The sequence below is a fragment of the Trachemys scripta genome, chromosome 1, assembly GCF_013100865.1.
Source record: "Trachemys scripta elegans isolate TJP31775 chromosome 1, CAS_Tse_1.0, whole genome shotgun sequence".
NCBI classification, from domain to species: Eukaryota; Metazoa; Chordata; order Testudines; family Emydidae; genus Trachemys; species Trachemys scripta.
Genome location: NC_048298.1, coordinates 118186027 through 118203069, shown reverse-complemented (window position 1 = coordinate 118203069; position 17043 = coordinate 118186027). Strand labels below are relative to the sequence as shown.

At 38.2% G+C, this 17043-nt stretch overlaps 1 protein-coding gene across 2 annotated transcripts in view; it reads right to left on the bottom strand.

Moving 5' to 3' along the window:
- RASSF8 (Ras association domain family member 8) overlaps positions 1-17043 on the bottom strand; it is a 136007-nt gene that overhangs the window by 40309 nt on the left and 78655 nt on the right. Inside the window, exon 1 of one of the 2 annotated variants that reach the window (XM_034782855.1) lies at positions 9905-9921. The exons of the other annotated variant lie outside the window; for it this stretch is intronic. The gene's annotated coding sequence lies outside the window, so the exon portion shown is untranslated. Of the gene's footprint in view, positions 1-9904; positions 9922-17043 lie in introns of those variants that run through there. 2 annotated transcript variants of the gene reach the window in all.

Below are 17043 nucleotides of genomic sequence, written 5' to 3'. Positions count from 1 at the left end.
CCAGAACTTCACACCTTCGTCTAATTTCAAGTCTAAACTTCCTGATGGCCAGTTTATATCCATTTGTTCTTGTGTATACATTGGTACTGAGCTTAAATAAATCCACTCCCTCCCTGGTATTTATCCCTCTAATATATTTATAGAGAGGAATCATATCTGAGTCTCCTTTCATAAGACAGGTTTTCCATTCCTCGGATAATCCTAGTAGCCCGTCTCTGTACCTGCTCCAGTTTGAATTCATCCTCCTTAAACATGGGAGACCAGAACTGCACACAGTATTCCAGAGGAGGTCTCACCAGTGCCTTGTATAACAGTACTAACACCTCCCTATCTCTACTGGAAATACCTTGCCTAATGCATCCCAACACCGCATTAGCTTTTTTCATGGCCATATCACATTGGCGGCTCATAGTCATCCTGTGATCAGCCAATACTCCGAGGTCCTTCTCCTCCTCTGTTACTTCTAATGGATGAGTCCCCAGCTTATAACAAAAATTCTGTTTATTAATCCCTAAATGCATGACCTTGCACTTTTCACTATTAAATTTCATCCTATTACTATTACTCCAGTTTAAAAGGTCATCCAGATCTTCCTGTATGATATCCCAGTCCTTCTCTGTATTGGCTTTGAGGACCCAAAGAGACAAAAGATTCCAGCCTTGTGCCAAAGCTATAAAAAGAGGTGGAGCAGGACAAAAGGTGGCCAGTCATGGGAAAGCCCAGCTTTCCACTTAAGATGTGTGCTGGAACTAACAAGGACTGTACCAGGGGAAAGGATTTGGCCCAGACTAGGAAGGAGTCTAGTCCGTGAAAGAAGCTTATTGGAACATCTTTGAGAGTGAGATATTACCTGTAATCAGTTTCTTAATGTATTAGGCTTAGACTTGTGTGTTTTTGCTTTATTTTGCTTGGTGACTTACTTTGTTCTGTCTGTTATTACTTGAAATCACTTAAATCCTACTTTTTATACTCCATAAAATCACTTGTTTATTAATGAATCCAGAGTAAGTGATTAATACCTGGCGGAGCAAACAGCTGTGCATCTCTCTCAATCAGTGTTATAGACGGAGGACAATTTATGAGTTTACCCTGTATAAAGATTATACAGAGTAAAACGGATTTATTTGGGGTTTGGATCCCATTGGGAACTGGGTGTCTGGGTGCTGGAGAGGTAACTTGCTGAGTTGTTTTCAGTTAAGTCTGCAGCTTTTGGGGTGTGGACCAGACCCTGGGTCTGTGTTGCAGCAGGATAGCATGTCTGGCTCAACAAGGCAGGGTTCTGGAAGCCCCAGGCTGTCAGGGAAAATGGGCTCAGAGGTAATTTTAGCACATCAGGTGGCAGTCCCAAGGGGTTCTCTGTGACCGAACCTGTAACATGCCCCACCCACTTATGTTGCCTCTGCTCTCCAGATATTGTCCCCCTACCTCTGCTCTGTCAGCAATGCCAGCTTTCATCACCCGTATGTTAATTTCAACTGGCACCATTGCATTATCTCCTGCTGCCTCTTACACATGGGAGGAACTGCACATAAACATCAGCTAAGCCATCTTATTGTCCTCCTTCAAATCCCTCCTTAACATGCTCATCTGATGCAATGCCTACAAAAACCTCAACACTGTTTGGGCAGTTGGTGGGCTAGGACCACTGCTTTTCATGCTGACCAGTTTTGCCTCAATGTCTCCTTGTGCAACCCCTCTCTGTCTGTTGGATCCAACTGTTGTCTCTAACATTATACTTTGATTGTAAACTTAGAGCAGGGACAATCATTTTATTATGCGTTTGTGCAGCACCTAGCATAATGGGGCCCTGGTCCATGACTGAGGCCCCCAGGGACTACCAAATACAAATAGTAATAATGATAATGATAATATGGAGCAAATATAATGATGAGCAAAAATAATGATAATATGCAGCAAAACGATTTTGCATAAGAAGTAAATTGTGCACATATGGTATCCCATGTGTAAATTCTTTGCGAAAGTTACTACCATTTAGAAATGGCCATTTTCTGAATAGATGCAATTGCATGGGTTTAGTGATTTGATCAATCTGAAGCTAGGGAACTGAAAAGTTAGGATTCCAAGGCAGCCTATCATTGGTCATGGGAAGAGCATATAAGCCCTTCCTGAAACCCACACAAGGCTCTCTCAACACTCTTGGCTCCCTCCAATGTATGTGCTTATTTAGTAGGGAGCAGCCCTTCTAGGTGTTTTGTTAAAGGAGTTAAAAAATTAAGCAAGTTCACCTACATTTTGGAAGGAAAGATTAAGTCCCAGCTCTCAAAGGAGAGCTCTTTGCATGCCTTGAAGCCCATAGTGGTGATTCAAATAATCATTACATGTGTTTTCATCATGACTGGAATTTACGTGTAACTCTCTTTTAGGCAAGCTGGACTGCTTGAACTTCAATGTGAAACACTGACATCATTGCCCAGGGAATTGTTCATTCAGCATTTTAAAAACCTCAACATGGGCAGTGCAATGCAGTTGGCAGTACTTTGTTTTAATTTTTCTTAAAAAAGAAAAAAAACAAATAATAAAAACAAGAATTCACTGCTGCACTCAAATTACAAGGAAGTATATGCAAAGCAGACTTAAAGCTCTTGTTTTCCCTCCCAGAGAATCTCTGCTGGAGGATACAGAAGTTCTGTGGCAAGGGAAGTTGTTTTTGGTGTGGGATTTACACCCTATATAGGTCAAGCTTGTCCCCTCCCCACCCAATGGAAGGATGAGAAAGAAATTCCATGCATGGAAACAGCTGAGTTTCCACTCTCCTATATGGGAGTAACCCACAGAAGAAAAAGACCCTTAATTAAAAAACAAACAAACAAACAAAAAAACAAACAAACCACCACACACAGTTGAGGTTGAAGTCTGATTTGTTCATTTATTTACAATTGTTTCACTTACTGAAATTGCCTGTTGACATCCTAGTTGCAACACGAAACAACAGGTAGGGTCAGCGGGCTTAAATTAGAAACATTTCAGAAGTTGATAATGTATATTATGTGTTGTATTGTTTTTAAACTGCATATCCATAAAGACCTAAAAATGTTATTGCGAACTCATAACTGAAGTTTATGATTTCACAAAGTTAAAATTCTCAAACTGCAGCACAAGGCCACATTCAAAAGCTTCAATACATAGTCCTAGTGTTTAGGTCACTTCACAGAAATATAAAAGCTAGAGAGAAGAGTATCACTTTATCTGAATTTCAGTGCTGGCTGGGCCTGCGGTCATATTGTTTCCATGTGCAAACACCATGTGGTATATCCTGCACTTTGCTGACAACCAGCAATCTAATACCAGTCTTCTGAATCCTAAACAAACAATACCATAATCCACTGCCAGCCACACAATAACTGCTGCACTCTGTCAAAACATACATTAAAAGATAAACGCTCAAAGGAAACCTGTAGGGAAAAAAAAGCACAGATTCTAGTCCAGCCTCTTTTCTAATGTGTCTCTCCATATGCTGCAACCCTTTGAATTTTGATGTTATGGTTGCAGACGCATACAAGAGTATGAGGTTCTAAACTTTGTACTGAAAGCTAAGAATTCCACCACACACCCCATCTTCTTTCTAGCCAAAAATAACTGAGATTAATAAGAACATAAGAATGGCCATACTTGGGTCAGACCAAAGGTCCATCCAGCCCAGTATCCTATTTATGGACAGTGACCAATGCCAGGTGTCCCAGAGGGAGTGAACCTAACAGTTAATGATCAAGTGATCTCTCTCCTGCCATCCATTTCCACCCTCTGACAGACAGAGGCTAGGGACACCATTCCTTACCCATCCTGGCTAATAACCTTTAATGGACTTAACCTCCATGAATTTATCTAGTTCTCTTTTAAACCCTGTTATAGTCCTAGCCTTCACAACCTCCTCAGGCAAGGAGTTTCACAGGTTGACTGTGCGCTGTGTGAAGAACTTCCTTTTATTTGTTTTAAACCTGCTGCTCATTAATTTCATTTGGTGGCCCCTAGTTCTTATATTATGGGAACAAGTAAATAACTTTTCCTTATTCACTTTCTCCACACCACTCATGATTTTATATACCTCTATCATATCCCCCCTTAGTCTCCTCTTTTCCAAGCTGAAAAGTCCTAGCCTCTTTAATCTCTCCTCATATGGGACCCGTTCCAAACCCCTAATCATTTTGGTTGCCCTTCTCTGAACCTTTTCTAATGCCAGTATATCTTTTTTGAGATGAGGAGACCATATCCGTACGCAGTATTCGAGATGAGGGTGCACCATCGATTTATATAAGGGCAGTAAGATATTCTCCATCTTATTCTCTATCCCTTTTTGAATGATTCCTAACATCCTGTTTGCTTTTTTGACAGCCGCTGAACACTGCGTGGACGTCTTCAGAGAACTATCCATGATGACGCCAAGATCGCTTTCCTGATTAGTTGTAGCTAAATTAGCCCCCATCATATTGTATGTATAGTTGGGGTTATTTTTTCCAATGTGCATTACTTTACATTTATCCACATTAAATTTCATTTGCCATTTTGTTGCCCAATCACTTAGTTTTGTGAGATGTTTCTGAAGTTCTTCACAGTCTGCTTTGATCTTAACTATCTTGAGCAGTTTAGTATCGTCTGCAAACTTTGCCACCTCACTGTTTACCCCTTTCTCCAGATCATTTATGAATAAGTTGAAGAGGACTGGTCCTAGGATTGACCCTTGGGGAACACCACTAGTTACTCCTCTCCATTCTGAAAATTTACCATTTATTCCTACCCTTTGTTCCCTGTCTTTTAACCAGTTCTCAATCCATGGAAGGATCTTCCCTCTTATCCCATGACAACTTAATTTATGTAAGAGCATTTGTTGAGGGACCTTGTCAAAGGCTTTCTGGAAATCTAAGTACACTATGTCCACTGGATCCCCTTGTCCACATGTTTGTTGACCCCTTCAAAGAATTCTAATAGATTAGTAAGACATTATTTCCCTTTACAGAAACCATGTTGACTTTTGCCCAACAATTTATGTTCTTCTATGTGTCTGAATTTTATTCTTTACTATTGTTTCAATTAATTTGCCCGGTACTGATGTTAGACTTACCGGTCTGTAATTGCCGGGATCACCTCTAGAGCCCTTTTTAAATATTGGCGTTACATTAGCTATCTTCCAGTCATTGGATACAGAAGCCAATTTAAAAGGACAGGTTGTAAACCATAGTTAATAATTCCACAATTTCACATTTGAGTTCTTTCAGAACTCTTGGGTGAATGCCATCTGGTCCTGGTGACTTGTTACGGTTAAATTTATCCATTAATTCCAAAACCTCCTCTAGTGACACTTCAATCTGTGACAATTCCTTAGATTTGTCACCTACAAAGGACGGCTCAGGTTTGGGAATCTCCCTAATATCCTCAGCTGTGAAGACTGAAGCAAAGAATTCATTTAGTTTCTCTGCGATGACTTTACCGTCTAAGTGCTCCTTTTGTATTTCGATCGTCTGGGGCACCACTGTTTAACAGGCTTCCTGCTTCTGATGTACTTAAACATTTTGTTATTACCTTTTGAGTTTCAAACGCCTTTTTGGCTTTTCTTATTACATATTTACACTTAATTTGGCAGTGTTTATTCTCCTTTCTATTTACCTGACTAGGATTGGACTTCCACTTTTTAAAAAGATGCCTTTTTAATCTCTCACTGCTTCTTTTACATAGTTAAGCCAGGGTGGCTCTTTTTTAGTTCTTTTACTGTGTTTTTTAATTTGGGGTATACGTTTAAGTTGGGCCTCTATTATGGTGTCTTTGAAAGTGTCCATGCAGCTTGCAGGGATTTCACTCTAGGCACTGTACCTTTTAATTTCTGTTTAACTAACCTCCTCATTTTTGCATAGTTTCCCATTCTGAAATTAAATGCCACAGTGTTGGGCTGCTGAGGTGGTCTTCCCGCCACAGGAATGTTAAATGTTATATTATGGTCACTATTTCCAAGCGATCCTGTTATAGTTACCTCTTGGACCAGACCCTGCGCTCCACTCAGGACCAAATCAAGAATTGCCTCTCCCCTTGTGGGTTCCTGTACCAGCTGCTCCAAGAAGCAGTCATTTAAAGTATCGAGAAATTTTGTCTCTGCATTTCGTCCTGGGGTGACATGTACCCAGTGAATATGGGGATAACTGAAATCCCCCACTATTACTGAGTTCTTTATTTTGATAGCCTCTCTAATCTCCCTTAGCATTTTATCGTCACCATCACTGTCCTGGTCACATGGTCAATAATTGATCCCTACTGTTATAATCTTGTTAGAGCATGAAATTACAATCCATAGAGATTCTATGGAACATGTGGAGTCATTTAATATTTTTAAATCATTTAATTCTACATTTTCTTTCACATATAGTGCCACTCCCCCCCCCTCCGCCACACGACCTGTTTTGTCCTTCCGATATATTTTGTACCCCGGAATGATTGTGTCCCATTGATTGTCCCCACTCCACCAGGTTTCTGTGATGCCTATTATATCAATATCCTCCTTTATCACAAGGCACTCTAGTTCACGCATCTTATTATTTAGACTTCTAGCATTTGTGTACAAGCACTTTAAAAACTTGTCACTGTTTGTCTGCCCTTTTCTGATGGCAGAGATTCTTTTTTACGTGAGTGTTTCTTGTCTGGTCTGGCCCATACTTTATGCTCTTCCATCCTCTCCTCCTGACTAAAACCTAGAGAATCTTTATCAATATGCTCTCCTCTAAGAGAAGTCTCTGTCCGATCCACGAGCTCCTCTGCAGCAATCGGCTTTCCCCCATCTCTTAGTTTAAATGCAGTCCTTTAGTGAACAGTAAGTATCTAGGCTCTTGAATTGCTCAACCAAATTTCAGCATGGATACAAATATTAATGTAACTTCCTGTATTTACACTAAAGTATTATAAAAATGATTAGTATTTGTCATGGCACCTGATAATATAAAAACTGACAAATCATTCTGTAGAATTGTAGTTCGTGAGGAATTAAGTTTCTAAGTCAGGAACTTTCCTCTTACATCTTTCAGGAATAGATGGTTATTCTTCATTTGAAACAGGACTAAGCCATGGAAAGACTTGGGAAACCTGGGTTCATGTCCTTGCTCCACCACCGCGCCTTCCTAAGTGACCTAGGGCAAGTCACCAAGTCTCTGTGCCTTAGTGTCCCATCTCTAAAATAGAGTGCTATTATCCCCATCTCCCAGGGGTGTTGCTAGGATACAAATATTAAATATTGTGAGGAACTGGGATTACAATGTAATAGGGACCATATCAATAGGTACATAAATGAAAGCAGTTAAAATGGATAGTAGGAGCACTAATTTTTACGTATTTTTAAAACCATCCTAAAGAGAAAAGGGATTCAGAGTTTAAATAGCAAACAAGTATCACAAGCAACTTTTAGGAATGCTAAAAAGAAACCAGATATATACCAAGTGTTGAAGTTTAAAATCAAGCACTGAGCCTCGCTTATTTTGAGAATTGGTTTAGATTTTCAATATTTTTGCATATACCAAAAGAATCAACAGGGATTAGCAAATTTTGAAAAGCCCGTACAAAGTAACATGCTCAGAAATTTCACTTTAATCAATTTAGAACACGTTCTTAGGAAATTTAGTGTCACTTCAAAAACATTCCTATCAACGTAAAAACAAACACATTTTAACTAGGCAATTCGATGAACAGACAGTATATCTTACCTACAGCAATTTTAATCCCTGATTCAAAAAAACATACTGAATTCTTCATTAAGAGTGCATTCCCTCTTGTGATAATACTCAACCAGAGGGATCTAATGAAGTGACCAAGAGGGTCCATCTACTTTATTAAATTTTGACTTTAATAACCAGGGGGCAGCTAGAACAATTAAGCCTTCAGTTCTGTGATACTAACAGACCTCTGGTATTGTTAGGATTTATTGCTTTCGCTGCCAATTTTCCTTGTGATGTTGCAATACTAGAGGAAATGTAGCTCTTGGCACAGAGATGCAGTACAATACAATTGGTAGTTTTTGTCCAGACACTACAATACTTTGACTTTTTAAAAAAATGGCCTGCCAGAGGTCAAGCTGCCCTTCATGTGCTTTGCTCAGCAATGGGACTCAGGCTTGAAACCAAACCTTAAAAATCTGATCCAAGGTTAGTTGTAACTTCGAAGCTGTCATTGTCAAAGTCTCTTGTTGCAAGAGCAGTGGTAGAAAGTTTAAGAAGTGCTTGTCTTTTCACCAGACAACTAAAATGCTCTATAAGCTGTTTACACAAATGAAGAAACCTACCACTGAATGAAGTACTTTACACACTTACCAGAAGAAAAACAGATTCACCTTAAAACTTCTACTTAAGTAGCACAGCATGAACAGATCAACATTAACACAGAGCTTACAAAGACTACAGTGGAGCTTTCTTAACCTAGTTATGTCCTATGGCATTAGTGTTAGATCCCTACAAAAACATATGGAGTAAAGCTAAAATTGTGCTATTAGCAGAGTTTAACTGAGCAGTGTACTTCACTCAGTGAAATACTTAAAACTGGCCCAATGCAATACTCGAATACAGATTACAGGAATTTTTCTTGAACCAGAGAGATTGCAAAGTCTCTCCACTGTACAACTTACAGACTCTCTATTCAGTTATCAAAAAATGAAACTGAAACTGCACGATTCCAGACAGAACACAGCTTTTCCTGAAAAATGCCACTGAAGGCAACAGGTTGTAACTGCTATACTGTGCAAAGGTGTCAGCTGGCCACCACAAAGAGAAAACTAAAATGGACATATAAGAAAAGATGGAAAAGTAATTAGAGGGGAAAGCTTTTGTTTAGAACTGAATTAGGTTATCAATTTAGCATAAATCACTGTCAACATATATTTTTATCCCTTATACCCTATGAAATAAGCACCAAATTCCCCTCATCTAACAGGCAAATTAATCAGCCTAGGCCAAATGTCACTATTCAACCCACACACGTGTGGGATGAAGTATCTACAGACTTACAGATTCTTAATGAACATAATGAAAAATAAATAGAGGAACTGAAAGTAAACACCACAGATTTCCCAATTACGTCTCAGATCTTAACTGGTAAATTAAGCACCAGAACAATATATCCAAGTTTACAAAGACAAATAAATCCATGGCTAATTTTTTAGTTTAAGTTGGTGATGTCTTATATTATATGGTACATGGCAATTTTAGAAAATGGCCTTTAAGGGAGACGACTACCTACTACATCATATACAGTGATGTTTCAAAGATTCCAGAGCACTTTACAAAAATTAATCCATAGGTAATTGTGTAGGTGAGTATTTTATACCCCCTTAGACAGGAACTCTGAGACAAAGCGTTTCAGTGATTTGTCTAAAGTCAAAGTGAGTTAGGGCTTATTTACAGAAGAAAGTTATACTAATAAAAAGGTAAAACATGAATTTGAAGCATTATTCCTATACTGGTAAAACCCCATTGTGGATACTCAGATTCCATTATGTTAGTGCCTTTCCCCAGTTCAGCTGGTCACCTTGGAAGCGGTTTAAGCTAACCTGGAAAAAGCTAATCTTATTGTGGAATGAGAGTGCCCACACACAGACTTACGCTGGTATAACTACAATGGCCTAATTATACCTGTATAACTTGTGAAACTTTCCCATGTAGATAAGGCTTTAGTGGCACATCCAGCAATAAGGCAAATGCTACTCTCTGTCATCATTTCTTTGCCACTGCTGTCAGGGTTACTTTAAAACAAATACTGTATAGCAGTATCACTTCGAGGCCCCAATTAAGATCAGACTCTGATTGTGCTATACTGACATGTACAATAAGTAACAGTCCCCACCCCAGAATTCACAATTTAAATAGACTAGATAGAAAATGGGTGGGAGTGGAAAACAGAGGCACAAAGAGGTGAAGTGACTTACCTAAGGTCACAGAGCAGAACAATAGCACTGTCAAGAACAGAACCCAGGTCCTACTAGCTCCCAGTCTAATCCACTATCTGCTAGGCTATACAGGCTCTCAAGCAAGTTATCAAGAAGATATCTGCACTGAAAAATTGAAAACAAAAAACTTTTTAGGAGGGGTCTGGGTGTTTTATTCAATTTTATTTATGGGCCTATTGTCCAAGATTTCTAAATTTTCCAACTGTTATCAGTTTGACCCCCCCCCCCCCTTCATTAGCTAAACCTCCTAGTGCTATGCTTAAGAAGTCTATATATCCCCCATCATTAGACTCAAAATTTTACAAGTTAAAATGTTGGTAAAAAGAAAAGGGATAAAAATTGGACTACTAAGGAAAAATACATTAAAATGGAATCTGCAGCAACACCTAGGGGATCTATACAAAATGTAAGGAGACATTCCCTAATGTCTATTTCTCCAATCATAACCACAGAATTCAAATCTGTTTGGCTCATTGACAAAGCTTTCAGATTTCCCTAAATCTTCCATTTCTCTTACACATACAGTCTCTTTGAAAACCTTATCTCTTACACTTCAGGGATTGGAAACAAAATCTGATGTGTTTAATTTAGAGATTCAATAACAAAGTTACAGTGAAAAACAAAAAGAAGAATTGATTTAAAATTTTTTTTTACAGAAAAAATGAACTGGAATCTGAACCATTTATCAATGCATTAAATCAGAGATATTTGCTTTATATACTTTTCAGAAATATTTAGTTTGCTGTATAATAAAACATCCCACATTAGAATAGCGGTATTTTCTGAAGTTTCATTTAAATAATTCTATAGCTGCTTTTGACCTCTCTCTCTGGATAATAAAGGTATTCAGGATATCAAAGTAAGTGTCACTGCCATCTAAATCAGCAAGGTCAAGTTTTCCCTCTAGGGTAATCATAGCTTTGACATCAACGGTAGATAGGGAAAGATTTATGCAACAAGCATGGAAAAGAAAAAAAGTTTTATATAATGATCATAACACCCATATCTGTCTAAGGCCACAAGGTGAAAATTATTGCTACTTAGAATGCATTGATCAAGAATTGTTTGGTGTTGTGGGGTGTGTGTGTGTGTGTTTTTTGCAAAGAAGTTTTGTGCACTGCAAAGCTCTACTTTTAAAAAAAGACAACAGAAGATACTTTCTGTGATTCCGAAGACTGTAAAGAGTCTCTGCTCGCTCCGGTGTCATTAAAGAAGCACACTATGAAAGTTTTGAAAGTGACTGAATTCGAGATTTTCAACTGATGCAATTTTGAGGCCCTGTGTGTAACGTAATTTAAAAAAAAATGTGTGCTGTTGATTACAGTGTTGTTAGATCCTTACGGGCTAAAGACAGATCAATAATTAACAAACTTGGTTTTCTTTGCTCCCCCTTCTGAGAGATATTTCTACTTTAAGATGTTAAGTGGCTTTAAATATCATTGAGTAACTAGGATGTATAATTATTGTGAGATTATTTAGTTGTGCTGTTTGAGGTATTTTGTTTTGGCTACCGTTTATTGGAACAACTTCTGAATTTAGAAATAAAGAGTCAGCTAAATGATGGGCCACAAACTGCTCCTGAAAATGGAGCCAGAATACTTGGGGGGAGCAGAAGAGTTCACATTGTCAAAGGGACTTCATAGAAGACGGAGAGTGTGCATGTAGGCAAGAAGAGGCCAGGGGAAAACACCACAAAATACATATTCAGATTAGGCAAAAGGATTATAGTTTTTCCTACCTACTATACTCTTAGCTTCCTACTTTGAATTTTTTTTCAGAGCAAGTGGACATATTGCAAAACCTTTCCAAAGATCATTTACAAATATAAAAAAAAATTAAAGAGCCATGTTTTGATAGCAACAGGCTTTATCAAGGCCTCCTGTTCATCAATAAGTTACTGGCACATTTCTCAGATGGTTGGTGACACTTTACCAACATGTGCCAAAGGCATGCACAAACAAGCTGCTAGTGACAAAGCACTAGGACAAATTGCTTTATTGGATTTGAAATGCACACATGCAGGGCCTGACTCACCTGATTTACACACATGTAAGTCACTGAAGCCAGTGGAATCATATTTTAAAGTTTAAAGCCAGCGTGAAAAGAATCAGGCCCACAGGATAGATGTAAATTAAGAAGTGACACAGTATAGTTTTTTGACTGGTTCTGGAATTCATAAGTATATGATGTCTTTTTTCCTGTTTAAAAAAAGTGATGTGTTTTCAACTGACAACTGTGTTCTATACATTAGATTTCTGCAAAAACAAATTCTCTGAATTCTCAGAGCATAAACCCTTTTTCTAACAAACCGTGTATCTCATTTCTAGAAACATTACATGCCTTTCTGACAATCAGTCTTGCTAACCCCACGCATTCAAATATCAACTCAGGTCCTCAAAATAGCATGAGTTTTGCTTAAAAATAGTGAGAATAAAAACATGAAATCTGGGGTTTTTTTTATTTTCCTAGTGGTTTTTGGGCCATTAGGGGGTCACATTTTCAAACTTTTCTCTGCAACCATGATGGATAAAAAGATACTTTTTTTTTTTGTTAAATGAAAGTTGAAATACTCCTGTAGCCACACATCTTCAGGAGCTGGGGCTTTAAGAAATATCACAAGACTTGCACAAAAATCATGAAAGTTGGCAAGACTTCAGGCATTGTTTTGAATGCTCCTACATCAGAGTAGGAGCATTAAGTAAAAGCTACTTACTGGCTATTTTGTTCAAACAAAACTGGGACAACAGATAATAAGAACAAGGGAACAAAAAGCAGGACTTGATCCATGTGAAAGTGACCAGAAATATAAAAGGGGACCTATTTCTTAAACTGCCTAGTGAAGTGACCAGAGTGCATTTAGGAAAAGGGGACAACAGGGCCCTTTTCTGGGTCATATAAAAGGTGACTTGAACTGGGGCAAGGTAAAAAACTAGCCACCAGGTTTGCAGGTTAGAGTGGGTCATTCGCTTCCTACCTGGCTTGAAAAACAAGAGCCCCACAAAAGCTCTTTTCCAAAGAACCAGCATAGCAGTTATGCAGGAACCCAAAGCTATATCAATTATGGCACTATATTGTTTGGGAAAAAAAGTGTGTATTTTTTTGTTTTTAAAGTCCAGTGATTTTCTTCCAACCATTTTAGCAGTGTTTCAGAAAATGGTCGTCGTCATCATCATCATCAGCAGGGACGTCTGATCCCAATATTTATCTCAAACCCATTAACTTTGTATGCAGTGCCTTAAGCACTACAAAACCGTGTCAGGAAGATGAAATGTACTGAGTATCTATTCCTGACTACGCGATTCCTATGTTATGTAATAATTCCTAGATCAGAATCAACTACTGGAACACATCTCCATATTGCTAAGTGAAAGTCCATATTAGCATTACTTCTTCCATGTCTTGTCACATTTACACTAGATCTGTGTTTATCCAAGACACTTCTCCAAAAATCTCTGGTATCTAAGTACAGTTCTAGATACAGTGATATACATCATTTGCAAAGGAAAAAAAAGCTCTTCCCATCACCATGGGCCAAACCCAATTTTTAATCAAAGTCTTTAACCAAATCTCCTTTCTATTTGGATAGTCAGAGTTCTAATACACTACTACTAAAATTATATCCTGTTAGGAACATAAGACTTGGTAGGGACTCGCTGGATAATTGAGTCCAGGCCCATACTATTGCAGGCAATGCAGTCATAAAATCCTGTTCATAAACTAATCAAGCTCTATCATAAAACTAGTTAGGTTCTTATGCCCACTGTTTCTATTAGGAGGCAGTACCAGAACCTCACTCCACTGATAGAAACCTTCTAATTTCCAGCCTGAACTTATTCATGGCCAGTTTATACCCATTTGTTCTTGTGACAATATTGTCCTTTAGCTTAAATAGTTCTGTCCTCTCCCTAGTGTTTACTACCAGATATATTTGTAGAGAGCAATCATATCCCCTCTCAGACTTAATTTTGCTGGGCTAAACAAGACAAGCTCTTTTAGTCTCCTCTCGCAAGATAGGCCCTCCATTCCTCTGATCATCCTAGTAACCCTTCCCTGCACCCATTCTAGTTATTACTCTCTTTAAGAAGATTCCAATGGTCTAGCTATATATTTTTTTACACCATAACCACTAACAAGATTCTGCCATCAGAACTAGCTATTCATCTTGTTGAGGCATGAGCCAGAATAAAATACACATCTCTAGACTGCTAACAGGACTAAACATTTGTTTTTATTAGTAACTTGAGCAGATACATTGAATAAGATAGTAAAGAATGTATGTTTTATTTGCATACAAGGTTCCCTGATACAATTATGGGGAAATTAAAATTCATACGTGAATACCATTCTTCTAGCCACTTTCCTAACCATACATATGCTTTAAATTGGATTAAAGGTTTAGTATAAAACTGCTAATCTATAGTGAGCTTTTTAGCAGACAAGGGCTGTGCCAGGAAAGAACTTTTTGCATCTTCCCTTTACCTTCCCCTGATTGACAGAACTCGAAGATCTTAGTCATTACCATTACTGAAATTCACTTATTTTCTCTTTTGACATGCACTTGGATATAGTCCATTCTTGCTTGCTGCCAGAGCCAGCAGTCACTGTCAACTTGGGGCACATTTAGATTGCTATTACAATTCTATCAGAAATCCCTATTTTCACCATTGGACTGATCTGGAGTATAAACCACTCCAGTGGTCAGTAATAAAAACGTGACCCAGTCCTCATACAACAAATTTGTCGAACATAATCAACGATCTAAAAAAAGTTAAGGGATGTACACTACTGTGTGAACAAACAGCGGGGCTTCTTTATGTAGTAGGGTCTATTTCTCCTCTCCCACCCCATATATAAAACACCAAGGCTGAAATACAGGGTTTCTTGTCAAGCTATTTTTATTTCCATAGACATTGTTTCCCAAATCTTTCCTGCATAGTCTGAAGATATCATCATAGGTTGATCATATTTTCCACTCATTAGCACAAGGTAACTCCAAAATGTATGCATGTGCCTTACTTTTTTATAGATCTACTCATGTGTGCAAAATCTTTTGCAGGGATAAGGGACAAGGTTTGTACATTATACTTCTGAAATATAATCTTTTCCTCATTTTGTGAAGGATAAAAAAAATACATACCCAAAGCCTCCCTTATTATGTTCTGACTCATCCCTTCTTTACAACATTCTAAAAAATGCAACTACGTTACTTTATTCTTTTGTACATTTGCTTTCTCTCTCTCTCTCTCTCTCTCTCTCTCTCTCACTGACACCCCTCTTCAAAGGCAATGCTAAAAAGAATTGGTACATAGGGGCATGCTCTGTATTTTGTTTTTAATGGAGAAAAATAACCCACCATTTTAGAAACCAAAACAGATTTGTTCCTGAACAGGATCATCTTGCTACAAATTGCAGCTATCAGACCTTCTAATATGCGAAGATAATAAGTTCTTGTGACAAGGCTTCCCTCTATGAAGTTGTACAAAAACAACCCCCAAAAAGTGGACATAACTGTATACTGTTGAAAAATAAGCAAAATTTTTGCCATGTATAGGGAGCAATTTGACAGCTTTTAAAAGTAGAAAAAGAGGATTGCTTAGAGTCAAGTGAAAAAAATATGTAGGGAATCCATATTTTTTCCTTCCTGACTAGAGTTTTGAAAGTATTGGTCGTAAAATTATTTGTAATCTACAAAAGTCTTTCTAGACTTGGAAGTCTGCAAGATATTAGACTTTAAGCTTGCCTCATTCTGATTACCATCTCACTTTTTTCTTCCCACTTTTACTCATGTGTTATTTTGGTGCTATCTTGAAAACAGCTAGAGCTTGGAACCAGTGCTTTATGCCCCCAAAGCCTGGAATTCCAGTTTTCAAACAACATAAAGCCTTTCTTTTTAGTGATCTGAGAAATATGGAACTGTTAAATTGAAGAGGAGAAAAAAAAAAAAACTCACACAAGTTTGTACTCAGATCAACACTCCTCTAAATGTTCAGTCTTCCCTCAAGCTAGGCTAAGAGTGACTAAGGTGCATTTCAATGAGTTTAAAATCAATAGAACATGCAAGTGCAGGTTGTGAGAGACTATAACTAAGTTTTCATACTGGTTTATACAAACATTAAGAGGTCAAGCTTTTTCTCTAAGCATTTTAATAGCTGCATACAATGAAGCTGGCATCACACTTTACTGTATTGGGCTATTGCAATGATTAAGCATAATTTCCCAGCAGTTGATAGATTAAATGGAATAACTGAAGCTAAGCTAAACTATAAAACTATAAAAGATCAGCTAAATAAACTATAAATAAACGTATGATTTCATAGGAAGGATACTAGTTTCATTCTTTTCACTACTCCATGACAAAAATGTCTAATGTTAAAAGGTTCTATTTGAAAATATAAAATAAATGTTCGGATGTTTGTGCAGTAGAACAGTCTGTATACATTCTGATCTTGCCTTCCTTTGTATATAGTACATTTTCTTAGAGTGATCTCTTCTTCCTGTGGCCTATTTCTGTGTCCACTCCCCCCCCCCCCACATGTTCCCAGATGCATTCTGTCTCAGTCTTCCCACCTTTGAATTTTCACTTTGCCACTTAGCAGGAAAATGAGAATGACTGCAAACTCCGAAACACCATCTATAGATACTTTAATGCTCACATTTTTCATATTCCCCCCCGCCCCCATTACCCAGCAACACGTCCAAAATCTGTTTTATCTTCAAGGGCAACACCCTTGAACCCAATCACACCCCTGCCCCCTCCCCCCCCATACCTGTTTCAAGTGTAAGTGACACTTTGCATTACAACTTTACAGCAACTGCAGTAGTCAGTCAATCAAAAGCCATTGGTGCTTATGCTTTTTTTTTTTATAAAAATCTACCTCTGCCTTGTAAATCTAGTTTAATATTTGACCATCTACAGGAAGTTTATCATTTTAAGCCTTTTGCAGTATACTTGTTCAACATAATGAAACTACAAACCAGGAACAACTTGCAGGGATTGGAGGGGAGTGGGGGCATCTGACCCAGGCTCGATCTACAGCTGACAGCAGTAGGTTCAGGCTGTTTCCTGCCCTTAAACTGCCTATTGGGGGAACAGGAAACCTGAAACACCCCTCCTCTCC